General features: G+C 37.1%; 1 long non-coding RNA gene across 1 annotated transcript in view; it reads right to left on the reverse strand.

The window, feature by feature from the left end:
* Window positions 1-2948: 2948 nt before the first annotated feature.
* The window catches only part of LOC112130515 (uncharacterized), a 76527-nt gene continuing 55128 nt past the window's right edge, over window positions 2949-24347 (reverse strand). Inside the window, exons 5-6 of the long non-coding RNA XR_002912778.3 lie at window positions 10094-10204; window positions 2949-3149 (exon numbers count right to left, since the gene is read on the reverse strand). This is a non-coding gene — a long non-coding RNA (uncharacterized LOC112130515). The remainder of the gene's footprint in view (window positions 3150-10093; window positions 10205-24347) is intronic.

The raw sequence follows: 24347 nt of genomic DNA on the forward strand, positions 1-24347 counted from the left end.
TGCATCCTTTGGAGGAGAGAAACACTGTCTTATATGGCAGAAGAGAAAAAAGTGGTGAACCTGCTTTCTCAAGCCCTTTTATCAGGGCCTTACTCCTATCCATTAGGGCCCTGCTCTCATGGCTTAATCACCTTCTAAATGCCCCACTTCTTAAGTTTCAACATATAAATTTTAGGAGAAACTTTCAGACTACATAATTTCACTTCTGGATCCCCAAACTCATGTCCTACTTACATGCAAAAACATATATTTTATCCCGGTACCCCTCAAAAATCTTAACTTGTTACAGCATCAACTCAAAAGTCTTACATCTAGCATCTCTAAATCAGATATAGGTGAGACACAAGGTAAAAAATAACTCTGAAACAAAGTGCTCTCCAGTTATGAGCCAGTACAATCAAACAGTTGTGTGCTTTCAAAATATAATGGTGAGACAGGCACAGGACAGTTAGTTCCATTTCAAAGGGAAAAACAGAAAGAAGGAGGGTCAGAATTAAGTACGAAATCACAAAGTAAACAACATTAAACCTTGATGCTTGAGAATTATTTTCTTTGACTCCAGGTCCCACCTTCCAGACACACTAGGGTGGGGTTGGGTCCACAAGCTTCCAGAAGACCCTAGCCTATGGCTTTGCCTGGTGCCACCCATGATGCATCTTTCATGGGTTGGTGTTCAGTACATGTAACTCTGTTAGGCTAGAATTGCATGTTGGTGGCCCTACAGTTCTGGGGTCATGGGGGTGGCACTGCTCCTGGAGCTCCTCTACACATAGCTCTTGTGGGGCTTTTCTGCAGAATCCCTGAATGTAAGGCTCAGTGGACTTGAACCAGGGGCTTCAATGGGTATTACCTTAGTGGAGGCTTTTGTGGCAGCCATACTTTGTGGCTGTTTTTGCCTGGGCCCAGAGACTCTTCAAGGCATTCTTTGAAGTCTAGATGGAGAGAGCCATGTCTCCATAGTTTGTGCACTCCATATAGCTGCAGAGTTAGCACTTGGATGCTGCCAAGGTTTACCACTTTTGCTTTTCATAGTGATAGGCTGAGCTGCATTTGGGCCTGCTTACATTACACTGGGGTGGCCAAAGAACACTGCACAGGAATGCATGAAGCGAATACTCGACATGGCCCTAGGTAATGAGCTCTGAGGTACCATGAGCTCCCTAGGGCTCTGTCTTGAAACTGTTCTGCCTGTCACTCTTGTCCTATGATGGAAGTGGCAGTCTTAAGACATCTAAAATGCCTTCAGGGCCATGCTTCCACTGTCTTGATAAATATAATCTGGCTTCCTTCTATCCATACTAATTTTATTATCAAGAGTAACTTGGGGCCGGGAGCGGTGGCTCATGCCAGTAATCCCGGCACTTTGGGAGGCCGAGGCAGGCGGATCACGAGGTCAGGAGATCGAGACCATCCTGGCTAACGTGGTGAAACCCCGTCTCTACTAAAAATACAAAAAAAAAAAATTATCCGGGCGTGGTGTCGGGCGCCTGTAGTCCCAGCTACTCGGGAGGCTGAGGTAGGAGAATGGCGTGAACCCAGGAGGCGGAGCTTGCAGTGAGCCGAGATTGTGCCACTGCACTGCAGCCCGGGTGACAGAGCCAGACTCCCTCTCAAAAAAAAAAAAAAGAGAGAGAAAGAAAAAAGAGTAATTTGGCCACACTGTTGGTATTCTGTCATGAACATGCCCTTTTTCTTTTTACAAACTGTTCAGGCTGAGAATTTTCCAAATCTTTACATTCCACTTCCCTTTTGATTATACATTTCATCTTTAATTTGCTTATCTCTTTTAATATTTTATTATAAGCAATAAAGAGAAGCCATGAAGGCCCCTGATCACTCTTTTCAGATATTTCTTCTACTAACTATCCTAATTAATTGCTTGCAAGTTCTGCCTTCCACAAAGTTTTAGGATGTGGACACAATTCAGCCAAGTTATTTGCCACTTTATAGTAAAGAAAGGCCTTTATTCAGTTTCTAATACCTTGTTTCTCATTTCTTCCTATGACCTCATCAGAATTGCCTTTGCCATTCACATTTCTACCAGTATTCTGATCACAACCACTTAGGTAATCTCTGGGATGACTGAGACTCTGTCTAGAGCTCTATTCTTCTGAGCACACAATAAAACAACCCTTAACATTTCATTTATAGCAATCTAGGCTTTCTCCAGCACTCACCTTCAAATCCTTCAAGCCTCTACCTTTTAACCAGTTCCAAAACTGCTTTCATGTTTTTAATGTCAACATCTCACATCTGGTACCAATGTATGTCTTAGTACATTTGTATGAGAATAACAAAACACCTTAGACTGGGTGACCTATGAAAAATACTGAAGTTGGAATGACTTTTCTGGGCCCAGAGCTTGGGAATGCGGGCTATGGCCTTGCATCTGGTTTCCATGTTTTTGTTAATGATATCTAAGTACCATTGAAGATGCCAGCAGTGCCTGTTTTCCCGCAAATATTATTATCTTGAACAGATTCAAACTGAGTTTTCCCAGGGCACTTTATTCCTGTAGGGATGGCGCAGATGCAAGATACTGTGAATAAACAAGTGTAGAGTGCATTTTATTTCCTTAAATAATTCATCAACTTGAGGTAATAAATAAATAAATAATCAAATAAATTATAATACATCATTATAAATGCAATAATACCTAGACAGTGTTATTGAATCACAAAGATAGGTGGAGGGCGAGAAATTCAAGCACAGGAGTGAGAAGTCACTGGCTACTTCTGGTTTTGAACCAGATGGTCCATTTGCTATAATTAAAGTAGAGATGTGTAAGAAACTGCTTGTTCTTCATTGTCTGGCCTCCTGGAGAGAACTTCTACCTTTGTTCCAATTTAATTTGGACTCGTCAGAGAAGTCATTATTTCCAGACCCACCAATTGGGTGGTGCTAAAAGAAACATTACATTCTTATTTTATCCATGATACAAATCTCTATTATACAGTATGAGTTTTTATAACCTTGGATATGAATGACTGATTAATTAAATATCACAAATTACATACTTTAAGCTGCTGTTGGTTTGAATGACTAACAAAAGGAATCTACACCTTGCACGTCAGAAAAATCAGAAGAAATCAAATATCCATCATTAACCCTGTCATTCTTCTTTATTCCTTTGGCCAGTGTAAGATGACCTGCAACAAAAATAAAGTAAGGTCAGGGCTAGAGGTGACAGAGGTTTGTTTGCAGATTGAAGAGAAATGAAGAAAGTGATGTTTTTATTTTTACAGTTTTGACCTAGGTAATTTGGATTTTCTTGTAATAATTGTAATAATGAAATGGTTGTTACTGAAGTTATTTAATAAAATTGGTTATTGCATATCTGACCCCTCAGTTCCTCATTGAAACAAAAGTTTTAAGACCTTTCTAGATCATGTAAGATTTCTCAAGAATGCAAGTATGACATTATCAAGGGAAATGCATTTTATTTCTGAACACAACTAAAAACTCAGGTAGATATAGGTCTGAAACTTACATGGTACCTAACACATATAATTAATTTTGTAAATGACTGACTCATGAATACTATGAAAATTGTAATTACAAGATAAAAATATCAGATACAATATTCCATACATACACTTATATCACCTTGTATCAATCACTAATATATTTTAACTTTGGAAGCATTGGCTTTAATAAGGAGATATGTGTGTGTAGTTATAAACATATATTTATATGCATTTTGGTATTATGTTTGTATGCATTCTGATATTAAACATTATTATTTTTTGTTCTGGGAAAAGAAAAAGTCCTCTGTCATTTATTAATTTTAAAAATTGAGGTTTAGTGGCCTGCATAATCTTACATTAGTACATTGAATTTGTAGGTATACATTCTTGCAATATATTCACTATATATTAGAAAAATGTCTATAGGCTTCATGAAACACAGCTGTGGTAAAGTAGGTCAAAATTATTTTCATAACAAATCTAATGTGTACTTGAATATAACATTTATTAAGAAAATTAGAACTCTTTCTTATAATCCAGATCAATGCCAAGCTTACTTTGGAAATGTGAAGTGAAACATTAATTTACTTAAATTATTTATTTGAAAGCACAAAATATTTTAAGTATTGGTTTGGTAAACTATTCAAAGAATTGATGCAAAAAGGTAATATTTACTTCATTTATAAGATAATTTGTCTACTCTATTTTATTAATAGATTTTAAACTTGGCCAAAAAAATGGATAGACATACATTTTATAAAGAAGTGTATTTTTAATATACCTTCTCATAGTAATATAGAACAAACACAATCATCTAATGTGCTTGAGTTTTAAATATCGAGGCCTTATCTGTCTTTTTAAATGTAATTATATCAGTATATTTTACATTTTTTAAGGATTGTGTTAAAATATTGGTCATAATTGTAGACACTTTAATTTTATCGGAGAAAAACAACACGGAGGAGTTTCTGCACTGGAACACAAGCCTTCTGCCTGCCCCACAGGCCACCCAGCCACCAGTATGGCTCTTTGTGCTGTGATGAGAGGATGGGGTACGTACTACTTATCCTCATTCCACACTATGTGATTCCAATTTTATTCTGGGTTCTGGTGCACAAAAGGGCGAGTCTATGAATAGACCCACTTTGAAGGACTTACAAGGTAGACATATATTATCTATACACATCAAATTGTTTTATAAAAGTGCATTGATCAAAATTGTACCTTTATATATAACAAGAAGCAATGTAAACTGCTTGGTTAAAAATTATCCACTAAATGTTGGGTATGCATAATCACTATTGGGATGAATATAGAAGTAAAACAACAACAACAAAAACACATCAAACTAAAAGCTTTGCATTGGGTATAATTTTGGTGCCATTTGCACACGCTTTCTACATGGTTCAGATTGGCTTGATCACACTTGCTCCCTGAGCTTTTTGTTCAGTAAATAGCATTGGCTAGTTCTACCATTGCCTGGTGCCCTAAGACAGGCATGTTATTCTCTCCAGAGGAAACACAGGCAATATTTGTGCTTGCAAAAGATAAGAGGGCATCTCTTTGCCAATTAAGGCATGGATTTCAAAAGTGAGTCCCATGAGACTGCACCCACATTGAATACTTGCATTTAAGCTTTACCTCTGTTTTTCTAGAGTATCCAGGTTATAAAATGTCTGCATCTGAAAAAGTCTTATATTATGCTTTTTCTATAAAAAACCCAACAAGATACAGAATATAATTTATATGAATTAATTTTAATAAAATATTTATTTCATTTACATGTTGTATTAGTTGGGGTTCTCTAGAGGGACAGAACTAATAGGATATATATATATCTGAACATGTATATATATAAAGAGGAAGGAATTTATTAAGTATTAACTTACATGATCACAAGGTCCCACAATAGGCTGTCTGCAAGCTGAGGAGCAAGGAGAGCGCGTGTGAGTCCCAAAACTGAAGAACTTGGAGTACGATGTTTGAGGGCAGGAAGCATCCAGCATGGCAGAAAGATGTAGGCTGAGAGGCTAGACCAGTCTCTCCTTTTTAGGTTTTTCTGCCTGCCTTATATTCCCTGGCAGCTTAGTAGATTGTGCCAACCAGATAAAGGGTGGATCTGCCTTCTCCAGACCACTGACTCATCCTTCAATCCAATCAAGTTGACAGTATTAACTATTACAAGTCCACCCCTTGTCAGCTTGAATTCATACACACCTCCTGGGATCATACACAATCTTCAAATAAAGACAATAATAAGGTCTTAATTATGCCTAACATAATACAACTATCCTCAGTACAACCAGAAACACACCAATCCCCAACTCAAATACTGTTACATAAAGTTAACAATACTTAAATGCTGACATGAAGTCAGTATTATGACACATAATAATGGAAAAGGAAATAAAATACAGATATTTTCTTAGTACAAGTCTATACATGCACAAACATGTTTTCAACAAAAGAAGGAGGAAATACTCATGACAGTTACAGTCCCCATTTCTGCAGCTGGTCACATGGTCATAGCTGGTATTGATGACTACCTTCTTCTGCTACCCATTCTGTATTCCCTTTGCCTTCAGCAAGCACCTCAGCAGGCCGTGGTTTTTTCCCTGATTGGAGTTACCCAATCCTTTATTCCTGAGGGGTCTGGGCCATTTGTAGTCCTGCCTGGATTGGGCTGTTCTAGTTTCCCATGAACCTGACCTTAATCGCAGGACATGGTAATACTAAGAGACACCGTAATGGTCTCCTGTATTCCATGCATACTCTTCCTTACCTCCATTGTGGAGTAGTAGACTGATTTCATCTTGATAATCTGGGCCAACCACCCCATCCAACACTGTAACTCCCTTCTTTGCCTATTGACTTAAAGGTAGGAGGAGCCCAAAGTGTCCAGGTGGCAACCTTAACTTCCAGTTTAATGGAATTGTCGTCGTTGTGTCTCCTGGTGGCAGCATTCCTCCCTCTGGAACTAAGACATCTAGGCCAGCAGAATGTAATGTCATGGGAACAGGAAGCAAAAATTGTCCTAGTGAATCACTAGGGGTGATGGTGAGTGGTGCCACTTCAACTTCCACCCCTTGATTCCTGGGCCCATGAATCCTGGCTATGAGAGAAACAGTACCATATATTGGATGCTGGTTTACAGCATACACAACCTTCTGGAGAACTTTGCCTCAGCCCTGCAAGTATTGTCATCTAGTTGGCATTGTAATTGTGCCTTCAAAAGGCTGTTCCATCATTCTTTCAATCCAGCTGCTTGAAGATGATAGGGAACATGGTAAGACCTGTGAATTCCAGGAGCACAAGCCCGCTGCCTCACTTCTTTAGCCGTAAAGTGAGTGCCTTGGTCAGAGGCAATATTGTGTGGATAAGGCATTCCATGAGTCCACCAATGACAGTCTTGGCAGAAGCATTGCTTGCAGTATAGGCAAACCCATATCCAGAGTAAGAGTCTATTTCAGTGAGGACAAGCCTCTGCCCTTTCCATGATGGAAGAAGTCAAATAAGATCAACCTGCCACTAGGTGGCTGGCTGATCACCCCAAGGAATGGTGCTATATCGAGGGCTCAGTGTTGGTCTCTGCTGCTGGCAAATTGGGCACTCAGCAGTGGCCATAGCCAGGTCAGCCTTGGTGAATGGAAATTCATGTTGCTGAGCCCATGTGTAACCTCCATCCCTGCCACCATGGCCACGTTTTTCATGGGCCCATTGGGTGATGACAGGGGTGGCTGGGGAAAGAGACTGAGTGGTGTTCACAGAAGGGGTCATCCTATCCACTTGATTATTGAAATCCTCCTCCACTGAGGTCACCCGTTGATGAGCATTCACATGGGATACAAATATCTTCGCAGTTTTTGACCACTCTGAGAGATCCATCCACATACCTCTTCCCCAAATTTCTTTGTCACCAATTTTCCAATCATGCTTCTTTCAATCCCTGACCATCCAGCAAAATCATTGGATACAGCCCATGAATAAGTATATAATTGCACATCTGGTCACTTCTCCTTCTATGCAAAGTGCACAACCAGGTGCACTGCTCAAAGTTCTGCCCACTGGGAAGGTTTCCCTTCACCACTGTCCTTCAGGAATGTCCTAGAAAGGGGCTGTAGTGCTGCAGCTGTCCGCTTCCAGGTGGTGCCTGTGTATTGTGCAGAACCAGACTCTAGTATTCTCTTCCTCTATTGACTGATTATAGGGAACTCCCCATAAGGCCATTAGTGCAGACTGAGGGACAGAAGGCAGAGTGGCAGCAGTGGAGACCGTGGACATTTGAACCACTTCCTCATGTAACTTACTTGTGCGTTAGGTACCTGCTCAAGCCCGATCATGTATATACGACTTCAATTTGATGATGCAGTGCTGCTGTGCACGATCCACTTTATGGCTAGATGGGTCAGAAAGCACCCAGTTCATGATAGACAATTCAGCTCTCATAGTGACTTGATGACCAATAGTCGAACGTTCAGCTTCCACCAAAGCCCAGTAGCAGGCCAAAAGCTGTCTCTCAAAAAGAGAGTAGTTATCTGCAGAATATGGCAGGGGCTTGCTCCAAAATCCTTGAGGTCTCCGCTGTGATTCACCTTTGGGGGCCTGCCAAAGGCTCCAAACAGCATCCCTATCTTCCACTGACACCTCAAGCTCCATTGGATCTGCTGGGTCTGGGTCTTATGGCCCAAGTGGGAGCAGCTTGCACAGCAGCCTGTACCTGTTGCAGAGTCGTCTCCTGTTTTGGACCCACTCAAAACTGGCATCCTTTCGGGTCACTCGATAAATGGGATGGAGTAACACACCCCAAAGAGGAATGTGTTGCCTCCAAAATTCAAATAGGCCAGCTAGGCATTGTGCCTCTTTCTTGGTTGTAGGAGGGGCCAAATGCAACAACTTAGAAGGAATATCTTGACAGGCCCCACACAACTGGACCCCCTGGAAATTTTAGTGAGGTAGAAGTTCCTTGAATTTTAGTCAGATTGATTTCCCATCCCCTGGCATGCAAATGTCTCACCAATAAGTCCACTGTGTTTGCTACTTCTTGCTCACTGGGTCCATCCACGTCGTGTCATCAATGTAATTGACCAGTGTGATATCTTGCAGAAGAGAAAAGCAACCAAGGCCTCTCTGAAAAAGATTATGACACAAAGCTGGAGAGTTATATACCTCTGAGGTGGGCAATAAAGGTATATTGCTGGCCTTGCCAGCTGAAGGCAAATTGCTTCTGGTGGGTCTTATGGACGGGAATGGAGAAAAAGCATGTACAAGGCTGCATAGCAGGTACCAGGAAATGTGTTAATTTGCTCAAGCAACGAAACCACATCTGGCACAGCAACTGCAATTGGAGTCACCACTTGGTTAAGTTTACGATAATCCACTGTCATTTTCTAAGATCCATCTGTCCTCTGCACAGGCCAAACGGGAGAGTTGAACAGGGATGTGGTGGGAATCACCACCCCTGCGTCTTTCAAGTCCTTCATTGTGGCACTAATCTGTGCATCCCTCCAGGGATACCATATTGTTTTTTATTTAATTTACTATTGATTTTGTTTTGATTTACTATTTTTCTAGGTAGAGGCAGCTCTGATGGCTTCCATTGGCCATTCCAACCATAATAGCCCTCATTTTACCAGTCAGGGAGCCAATGTTGGGGTTCTGCCAGCTGTTAAGTATGTCTATGCAAATTATGCATTCTGGCACAGGGGAAAGGACCACATGATGAGTCCAGGGACCCACTGGACCCACTGTAAGTCAGACCTGAGCTAAAACTCCATTAGTTACTTGACCTCTATAAGCACTTACTTTAAGTGGAGGATTACAATGACATTTTTTGGGTAACACCTATAATCCCAGCATTTTGGGAGGCCGAAGCAGGCAGATCATCTGAGGTCTCCTGACCTCAGATGAGGTTCGAGACCAGCCTGAACATGGTGAAAACACGTCTCTACCAAAAATACAAAATTAGTTGGGTGTGGTAGTGCATGCCTGTAATCCCAGCTACTCGGGAGGCTGAGGCAGTAGAATTGGTTGAACCTGGAGGTGGAGGTTGCAGTGAGCTGAGATCGTGCCATTGCACTCCAGCCAGGGCAACAAGAGCAAAACTCCTTCTCAAAAACAACAACAACAACAAAAACAAAAACAAAAACACAATGATGTTTTGGGTCCCCTGGAATCAACGTCAGTTCAGAGCCAGTGTCCAGTAGTCCCCTAAATGTCTCATCATTTCCCTTTCCCAATTGCACAGTTACCCTGGTAAAGGCCAGAGGTCTCCTTGGGGAAGGATGGGAGAAAGATTCACTGTGTATTGTCGGTAATGTAGCAGGGTCCTTCCTAAACAGGATCCACCCTCCCCGTGCATTCAAGATGTTCTGGGTCTGTAAACTGACTCATGTCTGGAAATTGTTTGAGGGGCCATGATTCTCTGTTTTTATAATTCAAATTAATATTTTGTCCATTCGACCTAGAAATTTTCTGCTTATATAAATTAAGCAGGAATGCTGCAGTCTTCCTATCAATTTCAGCTCTAGAAACACTGTGATTAATTAGCCAATGCCAGAGCTCTACACCAGTCAGACTATTCTGATTGCCGCTTTGCCTCTGCTGTCCATTATGGTAGCTATGCCCACCTTGCGGTTGATGGTTGAGTGCTGTCACTTGGTGCCTACCACCTCAGCATCCAATTATTCCCAATGTATTTAAATTTTGTAGTTGTGTGACTTAGGTTCCCACCGTTAGATCTGAAATACAGAGACGAGCAATTACAGGGCCCTTCAACGATGCAGGTGCTGCCCTCACTATTTCGCAAGGCGTCAGTCAAGGGTATATCTTCTGGACCCTCCCAGCTGGGATGAGTTGGTCTAAAGTGACTAATCCACTCCACCATCCCAATCTCCCTAAGCCTTTGGATCCCTTCCTTGACATTAAACCTAGGGAGATCGGGCATTTCCATCTGACTCATAGTGGGCCATCTTTTAATCCATATTTCACCTAACCAAGCAAATAAACTGTTAGAACCTTTTTTAATTCCCTAAGTGCAGCATTAAAGCAGAGTCTCTACTTACTGGGCCCAAATAAATAAATTCAGTCTGATGCAACCCTATGTTCCTTCCACAATTATCCCATACTTTTAATATCCATTCCCATGCCTGTTCCTCAGATTTCTGTTTATATAAATTAGAGAACTCAAACAGTTCTTTTTGAGTGTAGCGCACCTCCCATGGGTCACACTCTCAAATTCAACTCTAGGGGACCATAGGGACTTTAGTCTAGTTATAGGTCTAGAAGCAAACAGAAGGGTTGGGGGTGGCTGCTGATGAGAATCAACATTATCTTGCCTGGCAACTGCCTCAGGGGAGGCCATCATTGTCGCCTCAGGCAGCACGGGGTTTATCTCCTCAGACAAAGGTGGAAAGGCTGATGGCAGCATGAGTTGGGGAGGAAATTATGCCACTACTGGGGATGTGGAAGCTGTTCCTTCTGGCAAAAAAGGTTCATCAGAGTTTACAAACTCAGTGTCCCCAGCTTCATTAGGGTCCTCCCACACATCCCCAATTCCAACTTGCAGCATCCCGTTATTTTCCAATGAATGCCCTCACTTTAACAGTAGACACCTGGCGAGGCTGTGCATGCATCTTTCCTTGCAGGTACACCACTCACTCGTATGATAAGAGCTTGTCTGTTTTTTCAGTTTCAGCTCTTTCTCTACAGGAGATAAGACTCTCACTCAGGGCAATCTTAGCAGATTTGAGGCTCAGTATCTGCTTCTGAACCTGGAAGACAGAAGCTCTAAGTTCATCATTTTCTTTCATCATTATGTCCACTGAGCTTAGGAGCAGCCAACCAGCTTCATTATTTTCTTTGGTTCTCCACATATGGTCAAAGGTATTATGTATACAGTCACTAAACTTCTTGCCTCTTAGCCAGTGGTGAATCAGGAGTGTCAAATGCATTTATTTTGCACTACTTTCTAGACAGTTCACGCCAAGGACTATCAGTGTTCTCCATACTATTAGAAGTAGAGTCTTTTGCATTTTTGGATCTAATCATATTAAATAGCCAACTCCAGATAACCCCAAAACCAATGAAAGAACTCCATCCTTAATATTCTATTTCTCTATAACCCCTCCTGGTAACAAAGTCTTTATTAGTCAGGGTTCTCTAGAGGGACAGAACTAATACAATATATATATAAAGGGGACTTTATTAAGCATTAACTTACACAATCACAAGGTCCCACAATAGGCTGTCTGCAAGCTGAGGAGCAGGCAGAGCCAGCCCGAGTCCCAAAACTGAAGAACTTGGAGTCTGATATTTGAGAGCAGGAAGCATCCAGCATGAGAGAAACATGTAGGCCAGTCTCTCCTTTTCATGTTTTTCTGCCTGCTTTATATTCGCTGGCAGCTGATTAGGTTATGTTCACGCGATTAAGGGTGGATCTTTCTTCCCCAACCCACTGACTCAAATGTTAATCTCCTTTGGCAACACCCACACAGACACGCTGAGGATCAATACTTTGCATCCTTCAATCCAATCAAGTTGACAGTATTAACCATCTCACATATATATTTTGGAAGCTAATAATTCTCCCAAAGGTATGATTTTCTTTTATTTAAATTTCTATTTTTCTACTAAAATAACAACATTAACAACAATAAAGATAACACAAAAACTATAATATATTAAGATACTTTAGAATAGATACAAAGTAGACAGATATTAAACACAAAATTAGTTTATGTTGTGCCAGGCTAGGTTTTTATTAAGACTTTATGTCTACTTTGTATTTATCCTATGAAGCTCTTTTCTTTTTGTCTTTATTGGTATTTTCATATTTATAGCCTACTTGATTGTTTCATGATCTGGCCTTCATGTGAGTGTGTGTGTGTGTGTGTGTGTGTGTGTAATTTTAGAAGTCTGTTATATCATGGTATGAATTAACTGCCTAATAAATAATCACTATAATTTTTACTCATTGTAGTAAGTATAACTTCGGATTTTTAAAAATGTATTTTTATAATATATGGCTCACTGAATGATAAAATATCAGAGAAAAATTAGAAACAAAAATACATGAAAATTCCTGAGAGTAGGTACTACTTTAGGGAATGTAAGAGGCATTGTTTCCCTGAATTCAAAATAAGATCATATCTCTAATGTAGGATAATATGATAGAAAGAAACAGTGGACTGAATGCAAATGACAAAGTTTAGTATTCTCTGTGGTAGGAAAAGGGATTAGGGAATATTTCGTTCATCTTAACAATTTTTTTATCTCATTATCCGTACAATAAGAGATTTGAACAAGATCTTCTCTAGGGTCTATTCTAATTGCAAACTTTTGTAATTTTAATGGAAAACAATTTAAAAATAAATCAAAGTTTGTTTCTAATGAATGCTATTTCAAGTTTCATTGAATAGTTTAAATGAATAATATCGCATTGGAAGGATCCCAGAAGACCTTAATAACAAAAAAAGGTGGTTGGCGGGGGAACACCACTCTGAGAGAGTAGAACATTTTTCTCTTCTCAGTTATTACTAAAAATCTTTAATTCCTATTTCCCATTTGATCTGATTTTATACAGGTCATTATAAATGTCTCTTTGCTTCATTGTTTTAATTTCCCCAGTATTATAAAACAGTAACAAAAAAGTCAATAAATTGGGCAATTCTGTAATATGTATTTTGATAATTCTGAATCTACCTGCATGCATAATTGTTTCTGACAATAAATATTGGTTGGTTCAATTGATAAGAATTCCAACAATTAACCTAGAAAGTGTTTAATCTGATTTGACTTAGTGAGATAGCTTCTTTACAAGTTGTTACAATGGAGAGGGAAATTTCTGGGTAAAAGATTATTAAAAGGAAAACAGGCAAAATCTGTAGTGTTAAATAATTTTGTTGATGAAAATTTAAACTAAAAGTCCCAGAAAATGTGAGTAAAAATCAACCATAAATCATAGAATTTATATATATGTGTGTGGGTGTGCACGTATATATAGCCATACTCTAAATCTCTGTTGTGGATTAAGAACACACGTTTCTTTGAATGCATACATTGTTTCATTGTTTGTGCTTAAATAGTGAAACACAGATGGCAGCTGTTTTAACTTTTCCTTTATCATCAACACCAGATAGATTTGGACTTTTCTTTACTTGTAAGAAAACTGTATATCCTTCTCATTTTTTCTATGAATTTCATGACGGTTATGTTTTCATACACACTTCAGACCTCAATATTTTGCTTTGCAAAATCCTAAATAGTTATTCATGTTATCATATGACTATGACTCAGACATTGTACTTCTTGGGTTTTTTAAATCCAGAAGTGTAACTGAGACCATTTCTCTGATTTCCACCGAAAACAAGAACACAATAATCCAGAAAGAGAGAAAAAAAGAAAGAAAAGAACAAACGAAACAATGAAAGAGAAAAAAAAAAAGAAAGAGGGAAATCAAATCCAATGAGAAATTTGGAGTTTTATAATTCATAATAGAAATGAAAAGATCTTCAAAGAGAGTACCTTTTCAAGAACTGTGAAGTGTCTGTAATGTTGCCTTACGTGCAAGCAATTTAGCTTGCCATACAGTTAATTGCATGCTGGAAGAAGACAAAATCTTGTTGGTTCAGTGAAACAGACTTCATTACTCAGGGCACAGCACACAGCATGAGATTCATGTTTGTTTAGATTCTTCTTGCCCCACGAGTCTCTCTGTGGTGATATGGAGGGGCGGGCTATTCCAGCTGAATGGTACACATCTAGTGGCTTTAAGCTCCAGCTGAGAAAGCTCAGCCTTAAGAAACACCATCTGCAGTAAGTGGGCTGCAAGGAAATCAGCTCAACCTTTCCAACAGATGGAAACTATCTTTCTTAAACTAGACAACAGACAAATCAGTCCTCTGCTCTGGAATGAGACAATATCTCTCTTTTCCAAGGCATTTTGTTATACAAGTAATCTCAAAAAGATAGTCCAGAACAAAAGTTGTCAACAACTCTGCTCAAGAGATAGAGAAATGAGAGAGAACTATGAACAATAGTTTTCTGATTGTCTCATTGTATGTTAGTTCTATAAAATGGTCTGAGGATGATGCTTTTTGTTCCTTATCCCTTTCTTTTTCTTTCAGAGTTTGCTTTATTCTATTCTCCAAGTGCCTTTTATTTCTAATGCTAAGCAGATCAACTAATCTTGCTTTCAGTGGCTTGTATTAAACAATAATCTGAAAAACTTATATTCTACTCCAAGGAATAAATTAATATTTTTAATTAAAATGATTCTTCTGTCTTAGAGTGGAATTCAATTCCTAGCTAACAGGAAATTATTTTCCCATACTACTTCAATAATTATTTGCCAGACCTAGAGATCACACATTTCGTATTTATTTGTTTCATTTCAAGGAACGACAAATATATCTACACGTATAATTCTGTTAGGATTATACAACCAAAATAATTTCATATGTAAATTAATGACAGAGGCCTTCAGATCCAGAAAAATAAAAAGATATTGCTAGTTTCTAATCCCAAGATTCAAGCTAGTGCTTATGTTTCTAAAATTATTTACCTTTACTGGTAGAGTTAATAAATGAAAAAAAAATTGAGGTATTTGTACATTAGCCTGGATATTTCAAATATAGAGAAAACATGTCAAAATTGCCTAAATTACAAAGAAGAAGAACTCCCTTGAGCAATTAGAGTGACTGGCATCAGGAAGTAGGCATGTGTAAAAGAATAAGAAAAAGAGAAAAAAAACTTTAAATATGTAAGTAAAATATCAATGGAACATAATAAGTGAAATCAAATGTACGCTTGAAAATCTTAATTGAAACAATCTGACACAATGTGGCAAAGCAAAATTTTAATGAAAGTCATATAATATATAAACACAAATATATGTATATTTGTGTGTAAATACAAATAAATCATGTTTATAAATAAAATACAAATAATCATTTGTATTTATAAACAAATCATATATGCATATATCATATAACATATATACATACACAGAGAGAGGGAGAGACAGAAAGAAATCATAGTATCTGAATTTGGTAGCTGCATTATGAGAAAATAATTATATCTATGAAGATAAAAATATGAAAGAAAAGCAATAAACATGTTATTCTGCTGTCTGTAGTTTAAAATATTTAGTAACTGTTTTGAGATAATAAAAAAGAACCATTTTAGTAATAATATAAATATTTTAGTTGTCCTCTGATATAATGTCTGGCACCTCCCTACATTTCATGTATTTAAATCATTTAAAGATATAAATATCTGTTAAGATCTAATTATATAATAAAGGCCTGAATCACCTTTAAGTAATTTACTCTCATTCATGTAAGGGATGCATAAATACGCTTGCTGAAAAACCTTTTTAATACGAAGTATACTGACTGGTCACGGGTATAATGGCTATATTCCAATGCTTCTGAATGGCCCTTTGTTTGTTTGTTTGTTTAAGCTAAATATTATCTATAAACTACTAAAAGCCATAGGAGAAATGGACTGGTAAATCTGAATTTCTGTATTCATAATTTGGCCAGGTTAATGACAAGCTCTATGATCCTGGCCAAGATTGTTTCTCATTATGTTTATACATCTTCATAGTGAGCCTATTGGCGAACATGATGCCTGTGTTATATTTGGGTTTCCAAATTCTATGTTAATAACAGAATCCTGCTCTCTAAAGCAAACCTTGCTTACAGTCCATTGCAGTCCTGCTTTCATGTGGAGTGTTCACTTCTGCAACATCAAGAGGAAGTCTCCCATTTCTAACTCTTGATTTAATGGATGAGTCAAATTTGACCAATCCAACAAAGCAGACAGGGTTGCAATGTTTTACATGAAAAACATCTGAGCATGCTATGGTTACAGGCAACAGTTCATTTTGATAATTTTTAAAAGGAAAATATAAGCAAAGAAATAACAGAGAATAGGATGATTTTACAAAGGTGAATTAACTATGGAATCACAGAAAAAAAGATAAACTAAAGTATCTAAATATACAATTATTCTGGGTTTCCTGGGAACTTTAACAATTTTGTTTTCAGATCTACTTTATTTCATTTTTTTCTTCATCTGTTTTCCATGTTATTTTATATTTTGTAGATCCTTTCTGAAGCATCTAAAAATTCTCAAGATTGGGAAATCTAAAAATATCTCTGCAAAATATAAAGTCCTTGTTAAATAAAAAACAAAAAACTTCAACCAAATATACATTTGAAGGTATAATACTACATAATGCAAATTTGAGGCAACATTATTTATGAACAATGTGATACAAACAAACAAAACAGACATCTTAATTCATAATGGCAATAAGACAGTTATCAGGAAAATTAATAAATGACCTATGAATATCAAGTAGTATTTTCCTTAGATTTAAGAGACACATTAAATATTCAACCAACATACACAATTCCAAAGCTATTGCTGAAGAAACTGAGATAATGGAGAACTGGATGTTATTACTGAAAGATTCAGTATTTGCATTTTCTAGCATTTTGTTCAGCTTTACTTCCTCTGGTACACTTGAATGTCTAAAATCTACTCCCCTACTTTGAATCAAAGACCTTAAGAAATTTTAAATACAAGAAAACTGTCCATCAAAACTGCAGTTTTTGAAAAAAAAGTTTTACAAGAAAATCAATGTTGAAAATTTTACTTAAGACTGAAAAGTAACTGAATTTCCAATCACACAGCAACGCTAACAAGATAATTAAAGAAAAAAAATGCCAATTGAGTTATAAGAATCACCAAAAATTAAGATCAAAAGAAACTTCCAGAGAGAGTTTTATGTCATACTATAAGTCTCGTAAGGGGAAGAATTTTGGCTTATAACTCTTTTTTCATCCTTAGAACCTAGAACTTTGAGGAACATATTAGTAACTAATGATGACATTTTCTTGACTAGTACAATCAAAATGATATTAGCTTCTTTCCCCCAAAAAAGAGCACCCTTGGTCAAATTGGGATATATAACTTTTTGTTTTATTTCTAGAAAAATATATATTGAAGCATTCTAATTGAGGAAATATATTTATTATATTTTAACTTTCTAAAATATTTTTCTCAAATAATTTTCTCTTATTATTTAGTTCTTGCTTAAAAGTGAGAACATGTGGTATTCGGTTTTCTGTTCCTGTGTTAGTTTGCTAAGTATAATGACTTCCAGCTCCATGCATGTTCCTGCAAAGAACTATTTTTTATGGCTGTATAGTTTTCCATGGTGTATATGTACCACATTTTCTTTATCCAGTCTATCATTGATGAGCATGTAGGTTGATTCCATGTCTTTGCTATTGTGAACAGTGCTGAAATGAATATATGTGTGCACGTGTCTTTATAATAGAATGATTTATATTCCTTTGGGTATACACCCAGTAATGGGATTGCTGGGTCAAGGGCTATTTCTGTCTTTTACACATGGACACGTAGAAGGAAATGACACACACTGAGGCCTTTTGGAGGGTGGAGGGTGGGAGGAAGGAGAAGGTCAGGACAAATAACTAATGGATACTAGACTTTATACCTAGGTGATGAAATAATCTGTACAACAAATCCCCATGACACAAGTTTACCTATGTAACAAACTGGACTTGTACCTCTGAACTTACAATAAAAATTAAAAAATAAAATAACTAACTAAAACAAATGAAAATAGTAAATTTCTCTTATTTTCCTTACATAGTTTAAAATAAAGTCTTTCACTTAAAGATGGTGGATTTAACATGTGTTTTCCTTAATACTTTCTGAATTCGCAACAATAAAAAACACAATAAAAAGGTCTGAAAAGGAGGAAAGCATGCAGTTTACAAGAACGAAAGGAATAGTAGAAAAATGGCAGGTTAAATTTTTTTTCTTGAAAGTTGAAAAGCAAATAAATTCGTGATAATTGACTTGCACTGAGAAAGCAGAGATAAAAAACCAATAGGAAGCTCAGATATCATCTATGTGTCTTGCAAAATCTAGGATAGGTTCAGATTCTTATGACACCAAGTGCCCTCAAAGTGGCTGCAAGGTTTAATAAAGGAGAATGGTTTGAAAGATAGAAATAGGCTTCTAGAAAATTACCCACCAGAGGTAATATGTACTTAAGGAAAGCAGGCACAGCTGAGGTGGGACTACCATATGGAAAATAGAAAGATTAAAAGAGAATGTGATAATTTAATGATGCGGCCGTTGTTCCAGCTCTATTCTCCTACTTTAAATCTAGCATGCAAAAATTCAACCTTTCGCCAACACGTAAGATGAATGATAGTTTTTTAAATGAAGAAAATAGTAATACCAAAGAAAAGCATCTAGTTAATGGTATTTGTTTGTCCTCAAGGGAAAACTCAATAATACCACACCCTAAATTGAGGACCCTTTGATTAGCCTTCCTGTACAAATGCATAGTAGTCTCTTTCCCTGTCTTACTCTTCAACATAACCTGCCAGCTAAGATAGCCAAAATTAGAGAAAATTATATGCTACGAAAAAGAGTAAAATCAAACTAAATGACAAACAAATTGCAGCAGGTAGTCCAAACAAGAAGCAGGAAATATTTTTTAAAACTCAATATTTTCGTAGAGATAAAAGAAGATAAAACACCCATATATCTAGGAGAGTATGCCATTAAAATAAATAAATAAGTAAATAAATAAAAACAAAACCAAAATAGTTAATTTAGGTGAAAAGTAAATATGATATTTGTAGTATTTCAAAAGTAGATATCTGAAACGGTATTTTTCTTTCTTCCTAAAATAGACATTACTACATTCCTCCATAATTCAATACAATCTAGCAAATATGAGTAGAAGTAAGGAGCAGAACATACCTAAAACTTAACACATTCTAGCAAAGAAATTCACTCACTATTCTCTTTTAAATTACCCAGCACATACCAGATCTTTAGTTTGCTTTGAATTGAAAGAACTGATTTCTTTGAGAAACAGCATAATATGTTTGCTTAGGTGTACCATTCCAACAAATAATTCAAATACTCAAAGTCAGTAGAACCTAAATCAAAAGCAGAAATATTAATTTCCTTTTAAAATATTTAAATGTTTAAAATGTTACATTTCTTTAGGTTTATAATCTGAAAAAAATATACAAGCATATATTCATAGTACTGTTTATGCATATTTAATCACATATTTCTAAAGCAGATAATCTAAACTCAGTATAGTAACCAAATTTTAGAGAAAATCTAAAATTTTGGTCTAATATGTACTCTTTTAAAACTTTTTTAAATTTTTAACATAATGTGTAGTTTTTTGAAATTAAATTTTGAAACCATGAATTTTGGTTTTATTAAGAGTAAGCTAGAATGCCATGAACTCAAAAATGAAAAACATCAAATTAAATAACAATCACAATAATACTCTGGGATTTAAAAATTAACAAAAGATCAAACTGAGGAAATGAATTAGGTATTTAAGTAGTTTTGTTTGGTTGGAGTTATGAAAGATTACATAAATGAATAGACAAGTACAAATAGTGTGATTTATTTTGCCACAGAAAATAATGGAAATTCTGAGTTGTTTATTTAAATTTTGCACTGAAACATAATAAAAGTATAAAGCATAAACTAACTGAAAAGTTTCTAAACTTCTACACTCTAAAATTGACATATTTCAATTTAGTAAAGACTTTTAGCCACATTAACAAACAACAAAGCCAGCTGACATTTATGCAAGCAGCTCTTTTCTCTTTCCAGTAACAGCTTAAAATTGTCTTTTTGGAAAACACCATACAATTTAATTATTATTGAACAGTCAGAAGGATTAGTTAGTAGAGAATATAAATCAGCAGTTTTATTAGAGCATGAAATTAAATACCTCATATAGAAGATGAAAGCCTCAAGAGTTTAAAGATGGTGCTACTGACATATCAGTTCATTCTAATATAAGTGATTAGTAGTTGCATTTATATAAACGGTTGGAAGGGTCCGGTGGTATTAAGTGCACACACCAAATAATTCTATTAAAATTTTTAAATGTCCTAAGCTTATATTCATTTAACAGCTCAATTACATATTCTCATTCACATAAAACACCCAGGGCGAATTTTCATAACTGAGGGAAATGAGGAATTGAGATGATTATCCCAATAATTTAGACTCAAAATCACACTTGAGGTTCCAAGGAACTGGAAAGCGGGAACAATTTATACTTTGAATCAAAGAAGTAATATTCTATGATAGTTTCCTAACTTATGTAACCAACTCTTTTGGCTCACATGTTTTTTCAGAAAACTGAGGAGGGGAAAGGAGAAAAGTAATCTTTGGGGCAGGCATGACCAGGGGATGGGCAACTATTAAGCGACCTGAGTATGTCCTTTATTCCTCTGCTGAACTGAAAACTGTGTTCTTTCTATTAAAAATAGTCTAGTTACATGTGGCTCAGCAAAACATCAGGTTTTCTACAAAAGATCCACAACATAAATTCTAGTAAATTAAGAAGAAAACTTGGCCGGGTTCGGTGGCTCACGCCTGTAATCCCAGCACTTTGGGAGGCCGAGACGGGCGGATCACGAGGTCAGGAGATCGAGATCATTCTGGCTAACACGGTGAAACCCCGTCTCTACTAAAAACACAAAAAATTAGCTGGGCATGGTGGCGGGCTCCTGTAGTCCCAGCTACTGGGGAGGCTGAGGCAGGAGTATGGCGTGAACCTGGGAGGCGGAGCTTGCTGTGAGCTGAGATTGCGCCACTGCACTCCAGCCTGGGCAACAGAGTGAGACTCCGTCTCAAAAAAAAAAAAAAAAAGAAAAAAAAACTCTAAGATCTCTACATTGGAAGAGAATAAATCTGGCATATACATTGCATTCGAGTTTTGGTACCTAAATGCAGCTTTCTTGTAAGATAACATACTTCAGGTTGCATGCGTGAAAGTAACTTAATATTTTAGCAGTCTCCCTTAATATTATAGTCTTAGCATTCATAAGCAGGTGCTCTGCTACTTCCAAACTGTGGAGGTGGGGAACAGAAGAGAGAGATGGAGAAGGAGAGGAAGAAATTTAAAAAGGAAGCATTTGGCTGGGCGTATTGGGTGGGTCATGCTTCTAAACCCAGAACTTTAAAAGGAGGCCTAGGCGGGCGGATCATGAGGTGAGGAGTTTGAGACCAGCCTGACCAACATGGTGAAACCCCGTCTCAACTAAAAATACAAAAATTAGCTGGACGTGGTGGCCTGGGCCTGTGCCTGTAATCCCAGACACTTTCTTTATCCCCTCCACATTTTCTTTATCCCCTCTACCTTTGATGGGCATCTAGGCTGATTCCATGTCTTTGCTATTGTGAATAGTGTTGCAACAAACATAGGAGTGCATGTGTGTTTATGATAAAATGATTTATGTTCCTTTGGATATATACCCAGTAATGAGATTGCTGAGTTGGATGGTACTTCAGTTTTTAGGTCTTTGAGGAATGGCCAAACTGTCTTCCACAATGGTTGAACTAATTTACCCTCCCACCAACAGTGTATAAGTGTTTCTTTTTCTCCACAACCTTGGCAGCATCTGTTAGTTTTTGAGTTTTAATAATAATCATTCTGACTTGTGTGAGATGTTTCTCTCTTTGGTTTTGATTTGCATTTGTCTAATTATCAGTGATGTTGAGCTTCTTTTTATTTGATTGTTGGCTGAATATATGTGTTCTTTTGAAAAGTGTCCATTTATATCTTTTACCCACTTTTTAATGGAATTATTTGTTTGTTTTGAAACAGGATCTCACTCTGTCATCTAGGCTGGAGGGCAATGGTGCAATCTCAGCTCACTGCAGCCTCTGTCTCCTTTGTTCAAGGGATCCTCCCATCTCAGCCTCCCAAGTAGGTAGGACTACAGGCACACACCACCACACCTGCTTTTTTTTGTTGTTGTAATTTTTATTTTTATTTTTATTTATTTATTTATTTTGTAGAGATGTGGTTTCACCATGTTATCCAGACTGGCCTGAAACTCCTAGGCCCAAGTGATCAATCTGCTTTGGCATCCGAAAGTGCTAGGATTATAGCTGTGAGCCACTGCACACTGCCTGTTTGTTTGTTTTTTTTCTTGTAAATTTTTTTAAGTTACTTATAGATACTGGATATTAGTCCTTTGTCAGATATATTGTTCGAAAAAATTTTCTCCCATTCTGTGGGTGGTATGTTTACTCTGCTGATAGTTTCTTTTGCTGTGCAAAATCTCTTAAGTATAATTAAATCCCACTTGTCAATTTTTAATTGCAATAATTTTTGGCATCTTCTTTATGAAATCTTTGCTTGTTCCTATGTCCAGAATTGTACCGCCTAGGTTGTTTTCCAGAGTTTTTATAGTTTTGGGTTTTACATTTAGGTATTTTTTAAATACTGAATTAATTTTTGTATATGGTAATAAGGAAAGGTCTAGTTTCAATCTTCTGCATGTGGTTAGCTAGCTATCCCAGGGCCATTTATGAAATAGAAAATCCTTTCCCCATTGCTTGTTTTTGTCAGCTTTGTCAAAGATCAGATGGTTGTAGTTGTGTGGCTTTATTTCTGGGCTCTCTATTCTGCTTCATTGGTCTAGGTGTCTGTTTTTGTACCATGACCATGCTGTTTTGGCTACTGTAGCCCTGTATTATACTTCAAAGTCAGGTAGTGTGTTGGCTCCAGCTTAGGAGGTATCCTAAGCTAGATGTTCTTTTTGCTTTGGATTGTCTTGACTATTCAGGCTCTTTTTTGGATCCACATAAATTTTAAAATAGATTTTGCTAGTTCCGTGAAGCATGTCATTGGTAATTTAATAGGAGTAGCATTTAATTGAAAAATTTCTTTGGGCAGTATGGCCATTTTATCAATATTGATCCTTCTAATCCATGAGCTGAGCATAGGATGTTTATTTGTTTGTGTCATCTCTGATTTCTTTGAGCAGTGTTTGTTAGTTCTCCTTGCATAGATATTTCACTTCCTTTATTACTGTATTCCCAGGTATTTTATTGTTTTTGTGGCAATTGTGAATGGGGTTGCATTCCTGATTTGGCTCTTGGCTTGACCCTTGTTGGAGTATAGGAATGCTAGTGATTTTTGTACACTGATTTTGTGTCCTGAGGCTTTGATGACGTTGTTTATCATCTTAAGGAGTTTTTGGGTCCTTACTATAGGATTTTCTAGATAAAGGATCATGTCTGCAAAGAGGGATATTTTGACTTCCTCTCTTCCTAGTTGGATGCCCTTTATTTCTGTCTCTTGCCTGATTGCTCTGGCTGGGACTTCTAATAATATGTTGAATAGGAGTAGTGAGAGAGGGCATCCTTGTCTTATTCTGGTTTTTGAGGGAAATGCTTCCAAATTTTGCCCATTCAGGTATGATGTTGGCTGTGGTTTTGTCGTAGATAACTCTTACTGTTCTGAGGTATGTTCCTTCAATACCAAGTTTATTGAGAGTTTTTAACATGAAGAAGTATTAACTTTTATCAAAAGTTTTTTCTGCATCTATAATCATTAGTTTTTGTCTTTATTTCTGTTTATGTGATGAATCATTTTTATTGATTTATTTATGTTGAGCCAACCTATCATCCTTGGGATAAAGCCATCTTTATTATGGTGGATATGGTGGATAAGCTTTTTGATGTGCTGCTGGGTTTGGTTTGCAAGGTTTTTTTTTTTGTTGTTGTTGTTGTTGTTGTTGTTGTTTTGAGGACTTTTGCATCAATGTTCATCAAGGATATTGGCCTGAAGTTTTCTTCTTTTGTTGTGTTTCTTCCAGGTTTGGTATCAGGATGATGCTGGCCTCATAGATTGATTTAGGGAGGAATCCCACTTCCTCAATTTTTTTTGGAGTAGTTTCAGCAAGGACGGTACCAGCTCTTCTTTGTACATCTGGTAGAATTCAGCTGTGAATCCATCTGGTCATGGGCTTGTTCTTTGTAAAACTAGGA

Source organism: Pongo abelii, chromosome 22 (assembly GCF_028885655.2).
Source record: "Pongo abelii isolate AG06213 chromosome 22, NHGRI_mPonAbe1-v2.0_pri, whole genome shotgun sequence".
In the NCBI taxonomy this organism is placed as follows: domain Eukaryota; kingdom Metazoa; phylum Chordata; class Mammalia; order Primates; family Hominidae; genus Pongo; species Pongo abelii.